Source organism: Mercenaria mercenaria, chromosome 15, assembly GCF_021730395.1.
Source record: "Mercenaria mercenaria strain notata chromosome 15, MADL_Memer_1, whole genome shotgun sequence".
NCBI lineage: Eukaryota > Metazoa > Mollusca > Bivalvia > Venerida > Veneridae > Mercenaria > Mercenaria mercenaria.
Window position 1 is genome coordinate 21340568 of NC_069375.1, and position 25407 is coordinate 21365974.

The 25407-nt window shown below is 35.4% G+C and overlaps 1 pseudogene; it reads left to right on the forward strand.

Moving 5' to 3' along the window:
* The first annotated feature begins 5369 nt into the window (after positions 1–5369).
* LOC123547590 (sodium/glucose cotransporter 4-like) lies at positions 5370–24933 on the forward strand (annotated as a pseudogene).
* Positions 24934–25407: the final 474 nt, after the last annotated feature.

Consider the following 25407-nt stretch of genomic DNA (forward strand, 5'->3'; position numbering starts at 1 on the left):
TAGTAACCATCCGTCCAAATAACATCCCATGGCTAAACACTAAATTACGTAAACTCATTAGAAAACGCAATAAAATACATAAAAGGGCAAAAAAATCTAACACAGTTGAATCATGGGCTACATTTAGGCAAGTACGTAATGAAGTCACTAATCAGATACACAAAGCAAAACTAGATTATCAAAATAAATTAATTGAAAAAGTTAACTCATCCAATATTTCAGCCTAATTATGGTTCAAAACAGCAAACAACTTACACACAAACAAACATCCAAATCTATCCCAACCTTATACGAAGGCAACATGGAGGCGTCTACAGACCAGGGAAAAGTAGAACTTCTTAACCAGTATTTCTGCTCACAATTTACCATTGACGACCAAAATCGTCCCTTACCACATAGCCAAAAGTTAACCAACTCATCTTTATCTAATATTACTGTCACTCCCCAGGATGTAAAAGATGCTCTTACTCTTATAGACCCATCAAAAGCCAGTAGTCCAGACCTTGTCAGTACAAAACTTCTCCGTGAAGGCGCATCAGCACTATCCGAACCACTTTCTAAATCTTTTAACAAACTATTGATGGAATCTTACTTTCCAAATTCTTGGAAACTTGCAAATGTCACACCGTTATTCAAAAAGTCAGATCCGTCAAAACCATCTAACTACCGTCCAATATCCCTACTCAGCAGTATTGGCAAGCTCATCGAGCGCTGTGTCCATAAATACCTTTACAACTACCTAGTCAACAACAACCTCCTCACAACTTTTCAATCTGGTTTTATTAAGGGCGACTCCACTGTCAACCAACTTACATTTATCTACAATGATATTTGCCGAGCCCTTGATGAAGGAAAGGAAGTACGTGCAGTATTCTGCGATATTTCTAAAGCCTTTGACCGGGTGTGGCATCGTGGACTTTTACAGAAACTGTTTTCAGTGGGTGTAAAGGGTTCACTTATTCAGTGGATTTCTTCCTATCTGTCGTCCCGTAAACAACGTGTCGTCTATGCAAACGCCTCTTCTAGTTGGTCTCAGTTTAATGCTGGCGTTCCTCAAGGGTCCACACTCGGACCTTTTCTGTTTTTGACCTATATCAACGACATTGTCTCTATTACCAACTCTAACATTCGTCTTTTTGCTGACGACACCAGTCTGTACATAATAGTTAAAAATCCCAATCAGGCATCAACTGTCTTAAATTCAGATCTCCAAAGTATTCATTCTTGGTCTGAGTCCTGGTTGGTATCTTTCAATCCATCAAAAACTGAATTAATGGTCTTCTCACGCAAACACTCCAAACCACATCAACCAATGTTATCTATGAATAATGCAGCAATCACAGCGGTATCTACTCATAAACATCTTGGACTAACTTTCTCAAACGACCTGAAGTGGTCAACCCATATTTCCATCATACTAAAAAAAGCATGGCAGAGGATTGGAATAATGAGATCGCTGAAATTTGTGCTTAACCGCTCTAGCCTTGAACGAATGTATTTTTCATTCATTCGCCCTCTTCTTGAATACTCAGATGTTGTCTGGGACAACTGTAATGAAGCTCTGAAAAATGATATTGAGGCAGTTCATAACAAAGCATCTCGTATAGTAACCGGTGCAACAAAATTATGCAATATCCAGAAGCTATTACATGATTTGAAGTGGGAGACCCTCGCAGAGCGGAGGAAAAAACATCGTCTCATCTTATTCTACAAAATGCTTTATGGTCTATCTCCATCTTACATGTCTGATCTCATTCCAGGTCGTGATCAAATTAACAATGAAGGCTACAGTCTAAGAAACATAAGAAGTGTAAACTTCAGAACACAGTATTACAATTCTTCATTTCTGCCCAAAACAATCCGTGACTGGAATGCATTACCACAAACGACAAAAGAAGCAGCTACCCTAACAGCTTTCAAATCAGCACTAAACAAAAACTTATCTAAATCTTCTCCTCAGTTTAACTGCGGCTACAGAAAGGGACAAATTCTACATACTCGATTGCGTCTTGGGTGCAGTTCTCTGAATTATGACATAAAAGAAGATCTTTAACTGAATCCGCTCTTTGCACCTGTGGAAACACTGAGACTGTCGATCACTACCTGCTTCGTTGTCGTAAATATCAAACAATTCGTGAAAGGTTTTTCTTAAATACTCCATGTCCATTGTCAGTAAACAACTTTCTCAATGGCAACGACAGGCTTTCTTTCGAGCAGAATAAATCTCTAATCGTTGATGTTCAGCGTTACATTCTCGCAACAAAAAGGTTTACTACCTAATTCGGTCCTACTCTGTCGATTTGCACCCCGGTACCGTGAGTATATACTTGGTTCAAGCAACACTCCTTTTTATTTTACAAAAATCAGTAGAAACAGATAGTATTACAACTATGTTATATAATTCTTATTTGTCATATAAAATTAGTTATCACTAGCCATGATTCCTGACAATGTGGTATTTGATGAATTGTAGTTATTTCATATATGGAGAGGAATTTATATAAGTTTTAAATAACTTGTTCTCCGATCCATTAATTTCATGTATTTATTGTTGTATACCATGTATGTCAAACTTGCTGAAATATAGTTTAAACCAAACGGGAAGCTGACGTTTCTTCAATTATTTTGGTGGGAAAACGTGCCTTCCATGATGGCCGCTTGTTTACAGAAAATTTAGTATAATGCGTTAAATTTTCGTGTCAGCAGTCATGTTCAAATTTTTATGGAATGGTAAACAAAATGATCTAGATCTACAACCAAATGAAAATACATGCTTCAGAGCTTGAATCTATTTCGTTTCTGTAGGCCAGCGGCCGTTTCTGAAATGGTTGAGTATATATTTTTCATTCGAGTTCTTAATATTTCATTGATGTGTTCAGCATCCAGAAAGAAAGGATGATAATGTTTAAACAGCAACAGGCTGATAATGACGATTCTTTCACTTATTTCCTATTTTGAAAAAAAAAAAAATACCGACCTACCGACCTAGTCCTTGAAGTACTGGGTCGGAAGCGGCAAACGAACATATTTTTAAGGGTGGCCTTGCTTGAAACTGAGTTTATGGATGCGACCTCGTGGATGTTTTACCATCTGGAAACAGCATATTTTGTAAAATTTATCTTTGTTATATTATGTTGTATTGTTTCGTATCGTATCGTATTGTATCGAACTACCCTACTCTACTCTAATCTACTCTACTCTACTCTACTCTACTTCTACTTCTACTTCTACATCTACATCTACATCTACTCTTTATACAGTACACTCTACTTTACTCTGCTGTACTATTACAACACTACACTACTATAAATTAAACTACACCACACTACACTATACTATATTATACTACATTACACTACACTATACACTACACTGTTACTGTTACTATACTACACTATGCTATACTATTACTACACTACACTACACTACATTATACTATCACTACACTACACTACGCTATGCTATACTATACTATTACTACATTACACTACACTACTTTACATTAAACTACACTATACTATAACTGTTACTGTTACTGATACTACACTGCATTGCACTGCACTACACTACACTACACTATACTACACTAAACTACACTATACTATTACCACACTACACCACACTACACTTTACTATACTATTACTGTTACTGTTACTACGCTACGCTACACTATACAAATTGCCTAAACAACGGTATGAACTGTTCAACATTTATTACAGCAGGCATTTCCAACATTTATGTATAACATATATCCTTTAAAAAAAAAACACCAGATTTTGACTTGTACATAGTATATCATCATATGCATGCATATAATATACAATTAAACATGTTATTATATGTAAAAGTGTAAGTTGATATAATGTTGACGATGAATAATACATGCGATTTTATAAAACGTATCGAAACGCTGACAGTTATTTGTAGCCTGCACCAAAACATTTAAGCTAGGATAAGACATTATTTTTAGAAGTGACAATTATTATGCATTCATGTACAATATAACTTAAGTAATGCAACTATCCACATGCGCCTATAAGTAATATCTTCTTCTTCTTCTTCTAAATACTACACTCCCTCGTAATAATGAAGATTATATGTAGGCTCTGGTGAATTTAAAATATTAACTAAAAATATATTGTTTGTAGGCCTACATACGGAAATTATAGTACAAGTGCTAAAAGTTTTTTTGGGATTTTTTTTACAAAATTAGAATAAAATTTTGTACAGTAGGACGAATAGAACTTTGCTGTTTAACATCCTAAGGTTGAGACAATAACAGGCACAGTGACGATGGTTTTGAACGTGTCAGCTGTGGCTGCTTCATGAACTGTAATAGGCAACATGTTCCACTGGCTAACAGTCCTTGGATAGAATGAAAATTTATAGGAGTCTTTGGATGTTCCAATGTGCCTGAATGTGTATATGCTACCATACCTTGTTCTTACACCTGTATAGGGACCAATAAATTATTATCAGGGTAAATAGCCCGTTTTCAAGTGGTTTCTTTTCCAGCGCGCCGCTATGCCGTTTGACGCTATGACGTAATAATTGTGACGTCAGAACAGTGAATTGTTGTATAATAATTCACTGTTTTCAGCCTTCTTTGATTAATAGGAAGATGGATCGGATCGTGTTAGAATACAATACTATTTTAGACGGTGTAACATTTAAACTGTTAATTGTATTTTATAATATCCTTTCGTCAGTATGAATTAAGAAATAAATACCGCGCGTATTTTGATGGTGGAAACGGTAGTGCGTGCTCTTAATGCCATTACAGTTTTTAAGTCTTCTTGACACTATGAGACATGAGAACAATATTTTTCTTTATTATGTATGTTATGTTTGTTAAAACTGCGCCTCAGAGAAAGTGATTTGGCTTAACTTTTTATCACTACATTATCATTGAATTTATTATCTTGATTTGAAAGTTAGATCTACATATTTCAATATGGAATCTTAAAATTCAGCACAGTAGGTGGAGCATAAAATTCAAGTAATTCTCCCTTCACTTCCGATTCATATGTACTTGCGGAGAAAAAGTTTGTACTAGTACGGACGTTTGTACTATAGTACGGAAGCACGTCATCATGGTCAGGTTTTGACTGACCGCTTTTGGATAACCTTTGTTAAAAATACACGACTATGCTATGAAAAAAATCCGCGATAAAGTTTTTAACGAGGCCCTTTAAAAGTTTGAGGTAATGCATATTCTTTTCTGAACCCACCTCTCTCATGATATTCAATTTACCATTTATCTAAATTTTCATAATATTATCGTCATTTATTATCATGCTGAACAAATATGGGAAATTGCGATCTGTTGTGCTTTTATCTTTGAAAAACTTAGCTGATATCATGTGAAATGTGTCAAGGCTGATACTTCACAAACTATATCAAAAGCCTGTATACATTTGTTATTAATGAGATAAACTTATAATATGAATGTGTGTTTTCGTGTTACAGGATACAGATGTCCTTGGATGCATTTTTACTGAAATTTTGAGATGCTATCAATTTCATGCATTTGCATAGACGGTTTAAAGGATAAAATGATCATCACAACAACTGGCAGTTTGAAAATAAATACATTCTTATGTAATTAGGTTGGAATTGCCAGTGTTTTAACTATCCTGACAGACATCGTGGAACTAAAACCCAGGCGTGTAAAGCTGCTTGTCGCTGTGATAGCCATTAGAGTTGTCATGTTGGAATAAAAAAAAAGAATTCTAAATTCATTCAATATCATAATATGGAAAAAATCTAAATTAGCTTTTGTCATGGTGTGAAATAATCATACATACATACATTTTAAAATGGTACATACATAGAAGCAAGTTTGTGTTCTGTTACCATGGATACTACAGGAATAAACCACTGGCTGGATATTCTAATTATAGTTGTATACTTTTGTATTGTACTTGGTGTTGGACTATGGGTAGGTACATCTGACAAATCTTTGTGTCACCTATTTCTTAGTATTTCTTTTATCTATTGAGATTAATTACTGAAAACATCCATAATAATGTACAAAACTGAATGGAAATTGTGCGTTCCCCCATAAGAATGTACAAAACTGAATGGAAATTGTGCGTTGGAAATTGTGCGTTCCCAAATGTAAGACTACAGTTGTAGCTGTATTTGTAACACCATGCGGTTTAAGTTATCTTACTAGGTATTTTTCAGTCAAAGACATATAGTTATATCACGGTAGGTCAGTAATACGACAGACTGAAGGTCTATGCATATATAACAAATCGGACAAAATTTAACAAAAATTGTCAAACATTTTAACTTAAGTACAAGCATAAGATAAGATAATGTATGTCTCACTTTCCATGATGCCTACATATAAATCCCCAAGGAAGCCTTGTTATGACAGATAAATGAATGATAGATTGTTTGTAATCCCGTAAAATAGAAAACAGGTATTGCGTGGTAGAATAGTAAGTCGTATAACATATTAACTGTCTTATTACAACATTGTGAATGACTGTTATTTATGATATCTTTGTTTAAAAAAAAACATAAAAGATAGCACACGTTTTGCATATCAAAATAGTTAAACATATATATTTTCATATTTAATGTTAATCTGTTTAGTTAAAATAACCCAGAACGTGCATGGACATAATATTTAAGTCATTTTCCGGCCAAATCTGATTTCTGCGAGTATAACAATCACCTTCTATTCAATAAAATTCCGTGGTAGGTTCAGGCACATACTCTTATCACCTTAAAATTGATTGGCCCTAAGCTAACATACATCTAATTTTAGTAGAATAAATAATGTTGAATGTATAATACATGTTTTCCATTTTCAATAAATTGTGTACAGTACAATTATGACATGTTCCTTGCTCTAAAGATGTTTTCTCTAATCTATCGGAGGAGTTACACCACGTCTAAATTTTGCGAGTGCACTGTGGTGTAAATCCTTGAATGCGACATTTCGCACAAGCTTGTGTCTCATACAGGTGCTACACTCTACTACATCTGGAGTATACCAATCAATTCCTGAAAAATATACGTTGCTGCTCTATGTATATCGTAATCGACATTTTGAATACTTATTTGCAGACAGTGTTTCGACCCCAGCGGAGAAATGTTGAAGGTTACTTCCTTGCAGGACGAACAATGCCTTGGTTTGCAGTAAGTTCACTTTTTAGAAGGTTTTACCTATGCACACTTTAGTAAGGTTTGCTGTATGCTCTCTTTTGTAGTAAGGTTTACCATAAGTTTTCTTTTGTAGCAAAGTTTAGCGTATGTACACTTTTGTAGTAAGGTTTACCGTATGCTCACTTTTGTAGTAAAGTTTAGCTTATGCACACTTTTGTTGTAATGTTTACCGTATGCTCATTTCTGTAGTAAAGTTTAGCGTATGTACGCTTTTGTAGTAAAGTTTACCGTATGCTCACTTCTGTAGTAAGGTTTAGCGTATGTACACTTTTGTATTAAGGTTTACCGTATGCTCACTTTTGTAGTAAAGTTTACCGTATGCTCACTTCTGTAGTAAGGTTTAGCGTATGTACACTTTTGTAGTAAGGCTAACCGTATGTACAATTTTGTATTAAGGTTTAGCGTATACATACACTTTTGTAGTAAGGTTTAGCATATGCTCACTTTTGTAGTAAGGTTTACTGTATGCTCACTTTTGTAGCAAGGTTTAGCGTATGTACACTTTTGTAGTAAGGTTTACCGTAAGCATACTTTTGTAGTAAGGTTTACTGTAAGCACACTTTTGTAGTAAGGTTTACCGTAAGCACACTTTTGTAGTAAGGTTTACCGTATGCTCACTTTTGTAGCAAGGTTTACCGTATGCTTACCTTCGTATTAAGGTTAAGCGTATGCATTCTTTTGCAGAAAGGTTTACCACATGTTCACTTTTGTAGCAAGGATTACTGTATGCTCACCTTTGCAGTAAGGTTTACCTTACGTTCACTTTTGTAGTAAGGTTTGTCGAAAATTTACTTTTGCAGTAAGGTTTACCATATGCTCACTTCTGCAGTAAGGTTTACCATATGCTCACTTTTGTAGTAAGGTTTGCCATAAGTTTACTTTTGTAGTAGGTGATTACACATTTTGTAGTAACTATGCATGTTTTTTTCGTTTTGGACGTTCTGTTGTAACTATGCGTTTATTTCAGGTTGGGGCGTTCTGTAGTAAAAATGCGTTTATCTCAGGTTGGAGAGTTCTGTAGTAACTATGCGTTTATTTCAGGTTGGAGAGTTCTGTAGTAACTATGCGTTTGTTTCAGATTGGAGAGTTCTGTAGTAACTATGCGTTTATTTCAGGTTGGAGAGTTATGTAGTAACTACGCGTTTATTTCAGGTTGGAGAGTTCTGTAGTAAAAATGCGTTTATTTCAGGTTGGGGAGTTCTGTAGTAAAAATGCGTTTATTTCAGGTTGGAGAGTTCTGTAGTAACAACGCGTTTATTTCAGTTTGGAGAGTTATGTGGTAAAATGCGTTTATTTCAGGTTGGAGAGTTCTGTAGTAAAAATGCGTTTATTTCAGGTTGGAGACATCTGTAGTAACTATGCGTTTATTTCAGGTTGGAGAGTTCTGTAGTAACTACGCGTTTATTTCAGGTTGGAGAGTTATGTAGTAAAAATGCGTTTATTTCAGGTTGGAGAGTTTTGTAGTAAAAGTGTGTTTATTTCAGGTTGGAGACATCTGTAGTAACTATGCGTTTATTTCAGGTTGGAGAGTTCTGTAGTAACTACGCGTTTATTTTAGGCTGGAGAGTTTTGTAGTAAAAATGCGTTTATTTCAGGTTGGAGAGTTTTGTAGTAAAAATGCGTTTATTTCAGGTAGGAGAGTTCTGTAGTAACTATGCGTTTATTTCAGGTTGGAGAGTTCTGTAGTAAAAATGCGTTTATTTCAGGTTGGAGAGTTCTGTAGTAAAAATGCGTTTATTTCAGGTTGGAGAGTTCTGTAGTAACTATGCGTTTATTTCAGGTTGGAGAGTTCTGTAGTAACTACGCGTTTATTTCAGGTTGGAGAGTTCTGTAGTAACTATGCGTTTATTTCAGGTTGGAGAGTTGTGTAGTAACTACGCGTTTATTTCAGGTTGGGGCGTTCTGTAGTAACTATGCGTTTATTTCAAGTTGGAGAGTTGTGTAGTAACTATGCGTTTATTTCAGGTTGGGGCATCGTTGTTCTCCAGTAATATAGGTAGCGAACATTTTGTCGGTCTGGCAGGTGCAGGAGCAGCGGCTGGAATCGCTCTCATTCTCTTCGAGTGGTTTGTACGTACCGTTTTTAAGAACATCATGACACCTATCTTCCCAATACATTAAAGTAGTATACTTTGTGAAATGAATATATTAATGTTTTACTGTCAAAGAAATATCGCATCGTTAGATGGAATTGTTTATACTTCGCCGTTTCATCCATTAAGTCTTAGGTGCACATGTTGATTCTTATTTGTAATTCAATCAACCTATATTTTCAGTATACTTTCTATTAGTCTAATGTAACGTGTGTTTATATTTCCAATGATACTCATTTCAAATACCTGTTTGTTTACTTTTACGATTTCAGCCAATATTTCTGATTCTGATGCTGGGCTGGTTATTTATACCTGTATACATATCTGCCGGTGTAAGTAATACAACTTCAATTATATGGTAACGTAGTAAGACAACTAATGTTGAAACATTTAAGGTTGCCCTAAGGTGTTACAGATGTGCTTTTCTATTGTTTCCTTTGCATGATACTCTATTTTTTACTGTAACTGAGTCATATTCAGCACACTCTACATCTTATATACTGGTCCGGGTTTGCTTTTATTGGCACTTTCAAGTATTTCGTGTTTTAAATAAAAACTGCAAACCCTCAAGAAATGACATAAGCTTTATATGATACCAGAAATGCAATAACGTCATAACAGATTAAGTGTTTTTAATGTTACATTAAAATTTTCTTTGTGTTCTAATGATTTCTTATCTGCTAACAATTTTATCCGTGTTATGGTTGTTATAGTTCTGTATTTCAGGTGTATACGTTACCAGAATATATAGAGAAACGTCATGGAGGTAACAGAATACGGATCTACCTGAGCTGTGTAGCTCTTGTATTGTATATAATAACAAAGTTAGCGGTGAGTTATAAATTTACGATTTAAGAATGATTATGTATACTACTTAAAGACAAGAAAACTAGTTTACAAGTGATGCATAACTTCGAGGTCAATATGCGAGTCTGACACCAAATTTTAAAGGGGCCGAAACACAGAGTTTTTCGGTAATGGCCAGCGACATGTATGAGTTCTCATTTGCTACTTCGTATTAGACCTTTACAACGGACACGGAGCTGTAAATGTAAATGTAGACGTGCTATGTACTTTGGTCAAAATCCGGGGGATTTCTCAAAACATAAAATTCGAAACACGTCAGTTTCAATAAACAGCGGCGTCGCATATAAAGTCACAAATTGGGTCTTTATATAAGCATATTATATATCATATTTGATGGATAATATGTCATTCCAAGCTGAAGTTGTTGGCCGAAAACTGTTTTTCATCTATTTGTATTAACCATGTAGTTGAAATTACCTCGAGCGGCCCCAAATATAATCCAAGCCTTTCTATCCTAGTAAGCTTCGTGGTGATATTTCAATCTTATTGCGAGTTATTGAACTGATTTTTTTCACACCATAATTATGTTATACTGTGTTCAAGTCATCTTAATTGAATAACCTTCTTGATTGAATTACCTTCTATTCTGTTCTATTTTAGATATTGGCGACATTGACATTGACTTAGGCGGTCCCACTAGCTTCTACAGAAGCTTGCTATATACAGAGTTTGGTGAAAATTGTCAATTTGAACTTAAGCTATAGACTGGACACCATCTGCTCTGCTTGACGACACGATTATTGAATGATTTTTCACCTATTTTTAGTGTGACATTTTGACCTTTGTAGCATTTACCATAATGCCATCAACACTGCCAAAACAAAGCAAAGTTCCGATCGGGATTTTAACCACAACTCTCCAAAATTCCTAAATGTAAAAATGTATTCTTAGATCACTGCACACAGTGGAGTTTTTCAAGAACAGCACATTTAGTAATGAACCTTCTGGCTGCAAACACAGTTCGAGTCTTGGTTTTTCTTGAAGCTACCTGTGGGCAAGGTTTCACTCTAATATAAATTCATTGAGAGAGACACATTTTTTAAAAATGTTTTAGCAATAGTGATATTGCCATTGACTCTAGCGCCTCAAACATTACCAAAGCTAAGTCTCCAAATAAATTTGCTGTAGACAGTTATCGTGAAAATTTGCCAGTCTGAAAAGTTGTTGACCAGAACCACATTACCCCAAGCTAGTAATAACCAGGCATTTTCTATAACGGCACTATGTCTGAATTCTTGTACGACATGCATTTACTGGGATAAACATAGTTTCATTAATTGCATTTTAATACGTAATTATATAAAAATGGCTTAAATTATTGGAGTGCATGGAAAGGGATAAAATGAAAATTGAGATATTGGAACCATTTTATAACTATGACTTTATCACTAATAACGCCACAAGATTTTATAAAAAGTGCATAGTCTATAGTGCAAATGTAATACTGTTTTCCTATAAACTAAACAGATTAAAGCCACGATACATAGCTGGACTGAAGTTCGTGACTGGTTTGCTAAAACGTTATGATTTATAATAAATATTTTGTTAATTATAAGAACGAGGAAGAAACACTTGCCGTATTTCTTTAAAGATAAAATGCTCGTCACGAGCCTCGCGTTTTATTATGTTAATTAAATAGTTGAATAAATTCAGTAAAAAATCTCACTTATGTAAGATCATCTATGTATTTCACCAACATCTGTAAAATTCAAGTATTAAGACCGTCGATATTTTCCTTTCAGATAATTCACTCATGTGAACGTTTATCAAAATTATGTAATTCTGTATTATGTTGAAAGAATATACAGAATTTGAAATTTTGACCGTTTCATTGAAATCAATGATAAATAGAATGAAAAGTTGGTTGCTTCGATGAATTCTTAAAAGTTTGTGATTTTGAGCAGTGTAGTTTATAAATCTTCTAGAGCGGTATGTTTCATTAAATGGTAATGCATGAAACATCGCTTGGTGAACAAAACTACGGGGACCCACACATATATTTTGTAATTAATGTTGATCTGAAAGCCACACATGATAAGTAGAGTACATTAGCAATTTTGAAGTAACGTTCAAAATGTTGAATTATATTTTACTTGTCCATAATACTTCAAATCTAATTATTTTACGAATCTGTAGGGACTATACTCTCGTCTCTTATTAATACTCAATAAACAAGTTGTCAATATAGTTATGATATCTCCATATTTCAAAGTGCTGTTGTTAAAAGAACAATAAAATGCATAGAAACTCATTTTAGTAAGATATTTAGCTTCCCCTGACAAGATGTCAGATCTTCGAAAAATACTCGGCATTCGCAACCGGTATACTTTACAAATTTTGTTATGTGATAGAGGTAGCTCTTCCTTCCACATGCCCATGTAAATAATGGAAAGTTTATCCATTGTGGATATTGTTTATTATTATTTTTTTATTTTATTTATTTATTTTTTTTATTTTTGATTTTAATCTTTTTTTTATTTTATAGATCTAGCAAAAAAAAAAACCACACGGTTTTTTAGCGTTATACAGTATTTCACATATAAATGACGTCATCAATGACACCATTTATAACTATAGACTATAGAAACGTTAATAACGTTATTTTCAAATACTTGCTTGTAGATGTATAAGCATTATTTATCTATCAAAATATTTTATTACAGAAAACCATACCAAGCCCTTTGAGAGAAATTTACATTCCTAATTCTAATATGCACATTTTAATAGAAAAAAAAGTGAAAATGTGAAATAGCTTCCTTTTGCACTAGTCTAAGCCCTTAAGGGGACGCATACTTTGAAATTAGAAAAAAGTGGGTGGGGTATGATAAAATTTACCTACAAAAAAGTACAAGGTTTTGGTACATGAAATGGATACTGTTTCAACTGTTATAAGTACACAAAGGATTGCTCACTAAAATAAAAATGAGAAAACTGAAACAAGAAAGTTATTGTTGAATTACATAAGACTTATTGTGTACATTCAAAGTCAACAATTAAGACTTTTTGGTGCGAAAATGATAGTGCTTCACCTTGTCCAAACATTTATCAATGTCCTACAGATTCTAATTTAAAGAAAGAATGTGAAATATGGTCACTGTCTTGCTTTTCATTTCGCATATGTAAGCTAAAACACATTAAAATTAACCACCTTCTCAAGATGAATTTCAAGTGATCGCCATTATGCATTTAACCCGCCTGACCTGTGTAGCATCTTAGATATCTGTTCTAGGGTATTCATTGTGTAGAATGTCATGTTATGCCCTTGTAATGCTAATCCCACTCTGATTTTTTTTGTTTACATTTTTATCAATGAGAACTATGGCGTCCATCCAGAGCTGAAATGACGTGGCGTTAAATTTGTACATGTTTAAGCAAACCTGGTGTGTTAGAAAGAAAATCTCATCCCTTCAACATTATTTGGAACACTGTTATTGTAAAAAACCTGTTTTTTCCTTATACAAAAGCTTAATATTTTGTGTTGAATGTACTTTCACAAAGACCTCTGTTTTCCTATTACATTCATAGTACCACATCCTTATCCACAAAATACTGAATATTACAGGTGTCCATCAGTATTATATCAGTTTAGGAATATGTTTTTTATTTTCCCACCATCGATTTCTTGAATATGCACCCCTTCCGCATTTCTGTATGAACTGTGAATGTAGCAATATGCGTCCCCTTAATTTATCTTCAATAACAACTTGAACAGGTAAACGTTTAGAGATGACCCCTCAAATTTGACTGAAGTACAGAGTACATACATGTACGTTTACATTTCCATGTTCGTGTCCGTGATAAAGGTCTATTACTGCATTTAGTACTAACAATGCAACACCGAAGTGAACCTGCATAATTTATGCAATTATGGGCCATTCCCACCAATCAAAATTTTTTTATTTATAGTCCATGTAATAAGAAGAGAGAATGATATATGTTTCCAAAAAATGTGCTTATTCTTGAAGTCGGACGAGATAAATTGGATATGCAAAAAGTATTGCTTTAGCCTTTTATTTGTATAAAGTTGCTCGGGGAGTATTTTCACATATCAAAATGCATGATAAAGTCAATATATCACTTGTACATGAAGAAGTTCAGTAGTTTTGAAAGTTGTTTGTTGTCTTGATAATGTAACGTTAAATCAAAAGAGATAAACAAATGGAAATTATTTTTACGATAGAAAAGAGTCCGTTTCTGCTTTCAAAGGATTTGACTTTGCCACACTTAACCTTGTAATCTTACTTTCAGGCAGCCATGTTTTCTGGAGCCTTGTTTATTCAGCTAGCTCTGAAATGGGATATGTACGTCTCGTTGGCGGTTCTGCTTGTTGTCACAGGACTCTACACTGTACTCGGTATGTATGTAATATAATCCCCTGTCACAGGACTCTACACTGTACTAAGTATGTATATAATAGTCCCCTGACAGGAAACGAATTACTGAAACTCAAGATTCGACATGTACTTGGTTGATATTGAATATCCCTTCAGATTAATTACGTTTATGTTTGAATATGGCAAGGACTTAAATTCTTATTAAATGTATTGTATATTACACAACTGTATTATTTGTTGTTAAGTGATAGTCGTTACATAGGCTCTAAAATTTTGTTACGTTTGGGTACCGTATCATATCTATGCTGAATACCGGCCTATCTAGCGTTTTTATATTAGTTGTCACGATTCCTGTCAGTATGTATCATGACATATTGTTCACTAACTCTCATGTATTTAGCTATAATATAGTCCCCACAAAACTCAAACGTTATTAATTTAGCCCGTCCGACCAACTTATTATCTTAAATATAGTCCTGTCGGCCTTTAAACACTGTGGATGCACGTATAGTCGTATCACCTGCGTCTCATTTTTGTACAAATATTCCTGTCGGCGTGTAATATCGTGTAGTAAATAAGTAGTCACAGTTTTTCTGTTTGTATGTAGTATATAATTCTTGTCAAAATATGCTAATACTGTACGGGTATGGTATGAAAAGATTCTGCAGGTCTCCTGTAGTGTGTATCAAATAATTCTGTCAGTTTGACAATATCTACCGTTTTGGTATGTTACATAATATAAGTTCTCACAACTTGTTCTACACGCCATTACTGATACAAAAGTCTTTAAATGATATTACATTGAGTCCTAATATAAGCTTTATCCAAGCGATCTACCCATGGTGGATTATGCTTGCCAAATTTCCTCTTGTATTATTGAAATCTTTTGACAAGCATCTACCTTTAGCCCTTTTAATAGTATATAAGTTCGATGTCCCGACTATTATGCTTGGTATTTGTCTATATAATTGGCACATTTTTATCGAATAAACTAACATTGAATGGTTTATTATGTAGTCTGGTTATATTGCCCAAAATACATGAATACTATATTTAACAGACCAAAGATTATCAAAAATTTATAATATTACAAATTTAGTGGTTTACTCATATTCAGAACTTTCAAACAGTGTTTGATAATTCGATATTCGAATATTCGTTCCTCCCACTCCCGTTATTAATTACAGACGACCTTATTCGAACTCAAAATGTACTTGGTATTATTAATCATGTTTACTCTCTGTCTAGAACGTCTACACTGTCAACTTGGGATGGCATTCATGTTGATTCTGTCCTTTGTCACAGGACTTTAACACTGTAAGTATGTATTTATTTAGTTCTGTCTAAGGACTCAAACTGTAACTATATATTAAATTTATACAGTCCCTTTCACAGACGGAGGTACCAGATCTTAGTATTGTATTTATACGCCTGTACAGGCCCTATAAACATGTTTCATTGGTATTGCCACGTATTTGAAGGGCCGGAATCACCTGCCCCTCACTTCAGCTCCTGGCTGTTGTGGGACTGGTGCGTATAGTTAACTTAGTAGGCTTTCTTCAGTATTAATCAAATACTTTCCCTAGCAAAAAGGAATTTCACTGTTTGTATGTACTACTAATTCCCATGTTCACAGGAATAACAATGTTACTTGTCAGATGTGAAGGGTTTCCTTCACAGCACATCTTACACTGTATTAGTATGATCAGTTATCCAGTTCACAGCATTACACTGTACAATCGTGTATATGAATATTCCGTTGTTCAGCCATTAAACAAATTCTTGTTATGCCACGTAATTTTAACAAAGCGTTTTTCACTTTGTTGTATATACGTAATATATGTACCCACATTCCTACAAAAGTGTAACACCTTGCGTAAGTTATATAAATTCTTGCCCAGGACTTTTCGCTGTACTTCGGTATCGTACGTATCACCCATCGATGTTTCTTTTGTCACAAGCACGTATTTTAATACCCCGAGTGGTATGTACGTAATTATAATGGTTCGTGTCACGTTTGTCTGTCTGCCCTGAATGTGGTTAATGATCTTATAAGTTCTGTCCCTTTGATGTCATTCTCCCTGTTTTGACTTTTTCATGAATATGAACCCTTCAAAGACAATGGTAATATACCCGGCCGTGTCTTGTTGTGTCCTCTAATTGAACCCTTGATGACAAAGAAACTTGACACAATGTTACCACAATAGACGACATGCACACGCATGTCTTTGGATGTACTATTTATCAAGTCCTTTAGGGTCAACAATGATTTCTGTCCGGGTCTGTAATGTAACGTAAATATAAGCCTTGTCACAAATGATTCTACCACATGAGCATTGGCTAGTTTCGTATATAAGTTCATCAGGTCACAAGAGTACATTATATGACTTGGGAGTGTCCGCGTAATTAACTGCTTGAAGTTTCAAGAATATGAAATTGAAACTGAGGGCAACTATAGCGTATTGATGTATTACAGTGGTACATCTCGAAAAGTATCATGACATTTACATTCCGTCGTCATTTAACAGTGACTAGATTTCAAATCTTACAATATTTACACAATATTAGAGGTGTTTGACTGCCAGGTCAGTTACAAAGTCATTAAACGTTGTTATGGTGATGGATCTGCTGTCGTTATGGTCAGATCGTTTCTTTCCTACAAACTTCAAACTCCCCGGTTATTGAATTTGACAGGGACGAGCCTTATTTCGAAACTCAAAGATGCCCTTAATAACTGGTAGTTATTAATCATTATGACTCGTCTTGTGTTACTTTTTGTAAACCGCTCTTACATTAAGTATGCCAACAAATGTGGGTGATGAGCATTCAATGCTTTGTATCTCTGGTTCTTTTTGTACAGTTGCTATTATAAATATCTCGAAGTTTTTTTTTAGTTTAGCTGAGTCTTTGAAGACATGCAAACTGGACAAACATATAATTACAATTTTACAGGTTTTGTAAAGATCGGAGGTTACCAGAATCTTGAGCGATTGTATTTTGACGCCGTACCGAGTGTGCGTAGTAACAACACAACGTGTGGTTTACCAAGGTCTGATGCTTTCCACGTGTTTCAGGACCCAGTGACGGGAGATCAGCCGTGGCCAGGTCTCGTACTTCAGTCTTCCCTCGGCTGTCTGTGGTACTGGTGCTGTGATCAGGTTAACTTAGAGAGTTTCTCTTCCAGTTTAAATCCAAAATAACTTTTAAAACCTAGAAACATGGGTTTAATATTTTCACTTTTGTATCTACTACTAATTACAAAACAATGTTTTCTCAAATAAAAAAAAAATGTTGACGTCAATGTGGAAGCGGTTCTCTTTAATCCAGCAACATGTTTCCAGTAATTCTTAGTGAGACAGTCTTTACTCAGTATCACGCATTACTGACATGATACAAATCGTGTAAACATTTGACATAAACATTTCGTTTCTCATCCCAAATATAAAAGCAGACTTCTTGACTTTATTAGAGAACAACAAAACTACATTTTAAAAAGTCGTTTATTTACTTTTTTGAAATCATACTATCACGATTATTTATGTAGCCGCCACCAATTCCCTATCAAAAGTATAACACCTGCGTGAGAAGTTTTCGACTATAAACTTTTCTTGGACCCGTGATTCTTTTTCCCAAAGAACACCAAATGTCTTTACGTATCGACGACTCACCTCTATTCGTCATGGTTCATCTATGCTTTATTTAAACAATGCATCCGTCATTTTTATACGCCCGAAGGGACGTCTTATGTTATGGTCCCGGTGTCCGTTTGTCTGTCCGTGCCCGCGAAATGATGGTTAAGTGACTTCATAACGGTACTTTCTCTTTGATGTCATTCATTCCGTTCTGTTTATGTGACCTTTTTCTTTTTATGTGACTGATAGAACAATAGAGAGAACAATGGGGGTGTCACATAAATACCGTTTCGTTCCGTTCGTCCGTTAGCAATTTCGTGTCCGCTCTGTAACTCTTGAACCCCTTGAAGGATTTCAAAGAAACTTGACACAAATGTTCACCACACCGAGACGACATGCACAGCGCATGTCTTGGATGTCTCATTTCAAGGTCAAGGTCACATTTAGGGGTCAAAGGTCATATGAGTGTGTTTCGTGTCCGCTCTGTAATTCTTGAACTGCTTGAAGGATTTCAAAGAAACTTGGCACAAATGTTCACCACACTGAGACGACGTGTAGAGCGCTAGTTTCGGATGACTAGCTTCAAGGTCAAGGTCACACTTAGGAGTGAAAGGTCATATATGACTTTGCAGTGTCCGCTCTGTCACTCTTGAACTGCTTGAAGGATTTCAAAGAAACTTGGCACAAATGTTCACCACACTGAGGCGACGTGTAGAGCGCTAGTTTCGGATGACTAGCTTCAAGGTCAAGGTCACACTTAGGAGTGAAAGGTCATATATGACTTTACAGTGTCCGCTCTGTCACTCTTGAACTGCTTGAAGGATTTCAAAGAAACTTGGCACAAATGTTCACCACACTGAGGCGACGTGCAGAGCGCATGTTTTTGATGACTCGCTTCAAGGTCACGCTTAGGGGTCAAAGGTCATATATGACTTTGCTTTGTGTATATTGCTGTGCATTGCAGTGCTCTTGTCTTTATTTGGCAGATCCCTTTCTGTTCTCTTACAGTATTTTCTTTTAATTACTTCCCTTTTTTGTTACTACAGATAGCTTATCTTGAAACTTTTTTTATTATTGGCAGTAGGGAAAAACCAAAACCACTTTTCTGTGGTACAACATGGATGGTACGTTCAATTTTTAGATGTATTTTGACATAACTTTACCAGGTAAGAATTTTTTTGTGGACTTTGAATTTTTTTTTTTTTGGAATTTCTTCTTTTTCTTGTTCCTGTCCTTTTGGCTTCAACAGTCAAGCTCTTTAAATTTTGCTCCCATCCTCTGATGTAACCCTTCGGGCGTATATTGCCCCGCTTGGTGGCGCTCTTGTTCTAAATACATTCAATATAGAGTATCATATTACAGGTGATTGTTCAAAGATCCCTCGCTGCTAAATCACTGTCCCATGCTAAAGGTGGCTCCATTTTAGCCGGGTTTCTCAAAATTCTTCCTCTTTTTCTGCTGATATTTCCGGGAATGATCAGCAGGATTTTGTTTCCAGGTTTGTATATATATACTGCTTAAAGATTTACTGTCACTATTTAAAGTACTAGTATTCGGTTATAAATCCTCTTGAACAGTAACCTGAATTCGTTCTCCTGGCCGTTAGAAGCAAAGCCATTTAAGTAACTATATGTTCTATACTTTAGCATTATAATGTTATTAACTTAGTAACAAAGTTGTGTGGTCTAATGTGTACATAATCATACAATAAAGCTTGACATTGTGGATTTGAGCCACTGCAAAGACACGAAAAAGCAAAACAAATCAGGTTAGTGCCTATGTAATCGTAATATATTTGTGGTATCAAATATTCCATATAATTCAAACGTCTTCGAGATAGCCGGAATTTTGAGATAAGCGAGTTGGAGATATACAGTATATGAGTTAAACAACAAATTGAAAGAAGCATAATACAACTTAGACTGGCACCCGTCCCTATGTTTGTTCTTATTTACATATATATATTTAAGTTTATTCATTAAGAGGGAAGTAACTCCAGCAGGTTGTTTCTACATTGACATTTTTTATTGCCCCTGGCTCCGAACATAGGTGGTTCAGCCATCAGATAAAATGTGCTATTTTAGAGGCTTAAGATTTTCTTATTTTGCTTGCAGTATTTATATATAAAAAAATAACCATGCCGCAAGGGAGCCGGGCTAAATACAACTATGATTTCCGTTTATATATTTGCAGACGAAGTGGCGTGTACAGACTCAGAAATTTGTCGATCTGTGTGTGATAATCCGGTAGGATGTAGCAATATAGCATATCCAAAACTTGTTCTCGAGTTGCTTCCTGTAGGTATGTATATCTTCATTTGGTGTGGATATGGTCTTAAAATTTATTCACAACAGGAAATGTTGCAGTTACGGTGTAAAGTGTACATTGTATCTTAATAATCATTGAGGCACAATATTGGTAATGACTGAAAGCAAATCAAAATCAATTAATCATTACTAAATTAAGGAGATTGCTGTTGAATGTATTGTTTTAGTTTATCTGTCAGTACTGTTATTTCAATGTTAACATGTGTAGCCAAAATTGTGTGCCACGTGTCACCAGATTGGAGCAAAGTTAAAACAGTGAGAAAAAAATGGATTAGTGGGCTATCAGCATTTCCTCGATAGTCAAATCTTTTCTCCGTTTCTTCTTGATGGAATTAGATTATTTCTAGCATTAATTGTTTACAGGTGCACGTGGATTGCTTCTGGCAGTAATGTTGTCGGCCATCATGAGTTCGCTGACGTCTATATTCAACAGTGCAAGTACTGTATTTACAATGGATATATGGAGAAAAGTCAGACGAAATGCAACACAGAGGGAGTTACTTATTGTTGGAAGGTAGTCCCTATTCAAAAAGAAACATGATGTCCGTTACTATGGTGATAACTAAGAACGTATCTACTTTCAGTAAAATATATCAGTATAGTTTTTGATTTTCAGCTATTTCTGATAAGACCATATTAAGTCTTACAGATATCAAAATATCATTGTTGTGATTTATAATTTAGGAGTTTTCTAACTTCTGTTCATTGTTGCTTTCGGGTGTTTAATCTAAGTTGTTATTTCGACAACAATTTGACCTTAGTTTTTAATTGATACAAATATAACCCTTTGCATGTGAACTTCGGCAGAGCGATATGTGGGATAATCTTTCAGCATATAAGGGAGTGTTCCTTTTCAAGAAGGAGGGTACTACTCTACAAACGTTACTGTTAACGGAGTGTTAGTGATCATTGCAATTTCTCAAGTGTTTGTTATCCTTCTAATTGCAGAGTGTTTGTGATCATTCCATCTGCGGAGTGTTTGTGATCATTCTGATTGCAAAGTATTTGTGATCATTCCAATTACAGATGTTTGTGATCACTCCAATTGCAGAGTGTTTGCGATCATTCTAGTTACAGAGTATTTACGATCATCATAATCAAAGAGTGTTTGCGATCATTCTAGTTGCAGTGTTTGTGATCATTCCAACTGCGAAATGTTTGTGATCATTACAACATTTTCTGATCATTCCAATTACAGAGTATTTGTGATCATTCTAATTACAGGATGTTTGCAATCATTCTACTTGTGATCATTCTAATCAAAGAGTTTTTGTGATCATTCTAATTAAAGTTTTTTTTGATCATTCTAATTGCAGTATTTGCGATCATTCCATTTGTAAAGTTTTTGAGATGATTCCAATTGCAGAATATTTGTGATCATTCTAATTAAAGAGTGTTTGTGATTATTCTAATTGAAGTGTTTGTGATCATTCTAATTATAGAGTGCTTTTGATAATCATATTTTCAGAGTATTTGTGATAATAATGTGTGTGATAGCCATACTTTGGGTACCTATGGTGAAAGCGTTCCAGAGTGGGCGGTTATTTAACTATATGGTAGCCGTGGAGGGCTATGTTGGTTCGCCACTAGGTGTCCTATTTCTCTTGTCTATATTCTGGAAGAGAACAACGGAAACGGTGCGCATGACGCTTTATTCTAGTTAACATGAAATTTATTTTCATTTTTTTTGAAAATCTAAAGCGCCCATTTTTGCTGATTTACACGTATTTCTGAATTGATGTCCTTTTAAAGGTTATTATAACGTTTGTATTTTTAAAAGGAAACTGTACAGCTGTATGTGTAATAGTATAAGAAATATGCCCGCCTTGAAGAAAGGTCATTTATTTTAATTATGAGAGGTACTGATAAAAGCTTTAATTATAATGTGATGGTCAGAGTCCGTGTGTCTCTAAATTAATCAGAATCATGTTGACTATGCTTTCTGACAAATGAAATTATGGTTAATTCATGCATATTATAATTCCCGATTACTTTTAGGGAGCATTCTTCGGAATAATACTCGGCCATCTGTGTGGTATAGCTCGTCTGGTTGTAGAGTTGGTATACCCTGCCCCGCCGTGTGGTGAAGCAGACGACAGACCAGCGTTTCTAACCAAACTTCACTACAGTTACTACGTACAGCTCCAGCTTCTGTTCACAGCCATAATGATCATTCTGATCAGTGTGTGCACAAAACCTCGGACAGTTGAACAGGTAACTCAAACTGTTACAGTATCTGTTCACAACCATAATGGTTTATCTGATCAGTCTTTTTTGTTCACACAAAAATGTGTTCAGTGGAACAGGTAACACGACCTGCTTTAATATATGTTCACAGCCATTATGATTGATCGGATCAGTTTGTACACAAAACCCTAGAGAGCGGATCAGGTGACTCAAACTGTTACATTATCTGTTCACCACCATTATGGTTGTTCTGGTCAGTTGTTTTTTTTTTTGTTTTTGTTTTTTTTTCCGCAAAAATGCGGACAGTGAAAAAGGTAAGGTAGACTGCTTTAGTATCTGTTCACGAAAATAAATATCGTTCTGCTCAGTCCGTACACATAATCGTGGACAACGGAACATGTACACAAACTATGAGGAATCTGCGGACAGAGGAATAGGTAAAGGAGACTTCTGTTTACAGCAAATTATCGTTCTGGGCAGATTATATAAGGAAAACAAAGGAGGACCATACCATTTGCTCGAGTGAACCAGGGTACTTGAGCCGGTGAGGCTCGAGTGAACCCGGTTGCTAAAGCCAGCGAGGCTCCAGTGAATCCGGGTGCTAGAGCCAGTGAGACTCGAGGGAAACCAGGTACTTGAGCCAGTGAGGCTCGAGCGAACCCGGTTTCTGGAATCAGTGAGGCTCAAGTGAGCCCCTGGTGCTAAAACCAGTGGGGGCTCGAGTGAACCCGGGTGCTAGAGCCAGTGAGGCTCGAAGGAGACCAGCTACTTGAACCAGTTAGGCTCTAGCGAACCCGGGTGATGGAGCCAGTGAGGCTCGAGTGAACCCGGGTTCTAGAGCCAGTGAGACTCTAGGGAAACCAGGTACTTGAGCCAGTGAGGCTCAAGCGAACACGGTTTCTGGAGTCATTGAGGCTCGAGTGAACCCGGGTGATAGAGCTACTGATCGAGGCTCGAGTGAACAGTGTTTCACTGTAGGCAAAAACGTGGACAGAGGAACAGGTAACGTAGACTACTTCAATATCTGTTCACAGCCATAAAGATCATTTTGAACAGTATGTACAAAACTGCGAACTGTAGAATAGTAAAGGAAATTACTAACAATTATTCTGATCAATCTGTGCACAAGACCACTGACACTGGAATAGGTAACGGAGACTGCCTCAGTATCTGTTCACATCACAGGCAATGGTTCTTAACACTCAGTGCACAAAACTACGAAATGTGGCGCAGGTAAAGGAAATAATTACATATCGGTCTACAGCAATAGTGATCGTTCTGACCACCCTGTGCATAAAACTAACCAAATATTTGTGTTTAAAAGGACCATCTGTATTGTTTTTTTTTTTTTCAGTTAAAGGGGATGACATGGTGGACAAAGCACACATCAAATGCACACACAGAGTATGAATTTGACTCGACTTTTGAAACATCGTTTACTGCAACAGGGAAGCTCTCATTCCGGAACACAGGAGAACCAAGTAAGCTCATCACGTCCTGCACCATGATCAAAATGGATTTATATATAAATATTGTATTATGTATCTAGAATAATTTTGTACGTGTACATGCAATATGTTTTGTACAAACAGTATAACCTGTGCTATCGTACCTACTGGAAAGGAAACACATCTTTCCGCTAGATAATATCTCTAGTAAATTAATTAACTTCTTCGGAGCGGCTATACATCAAACACATTTTATTAGAGTCCTAGTTGGTCGAAGAAGGCTGCATATGTAGGTACATGTAACTTTTAGATGCATAATAGTGTCTTCTACTTAATCATTAATGATGATCGCCTTCATATATTTTATTTTCAGATCTTTTACGTGGTAGAAATGAAACGAAATCAACGTTTATTCGGAGATGGATAAAGTCTATTTGTAGTGTACAGTCTGACAATTCATCAGAGCAAAAATTCAATCTAGAACATATCAAAACATTCCTCACACAAAACCCAACAGCATCGACGTGTTTGAATATCTCTGCAGTGTTTCTGATAGCTGTAGTAGCTTTTATAACTGGGTTCTACAGATAAACATTGCATTTCTTTTGTAACTTGTTTTTTTATCGATAGTATTGTGATATGGTTTGATTTTTTGTCAGTTAAACAAAGAAATGAATTAAGCGTTGTATGTTCTACGATAAACAACGGTTGGCGAGCAGACTGCTTAGGGAACAGTATGACGTCAGATACAAGTATGACGTTAAGTAACCGAATGACGTCCGGTCCATTACTGTTCAGAAGAATAAAGTTAACATTATATTTAAATGAGCATGATAGAATTAAAATAAGCAATGCCATCTTATGGTTTATCGTCTGATTTACCATTGTTCATCCTCCAGATGCTTACTTGGGCTAACATCTTCGTTGTTAACTCCCTGCGTATCTGAATTCTGGACTGTTGCAGGCCTAAATCAGACGAAAAACAACGCGAAGTCGAAATATGCTGAAACTAACATGTAAAACACTTTATGATGCTAAATGCCAAATAGAGTCAAGCATTTAATGAATATCAAATTTGATGTACCATGTAAAAATGACTTGTAATATTTTGTACTTTTGACTTCTTTTAATACCTAAATGTGCAATTTACTTAATGCTAAATGCCAAATACATGTATTCTAAAGCTTATTGCCAGATGACAAATGCAAATAGTCATATAGAAAAATCTTACCCTTCGAGTTTTTGCAAGAGTGAATTAATGATGAAAATTGTTATGACTTTGAATGATGTTATATTTATGCTTTGATATGTTGTGTTAAGTACTGAAATGATGCCA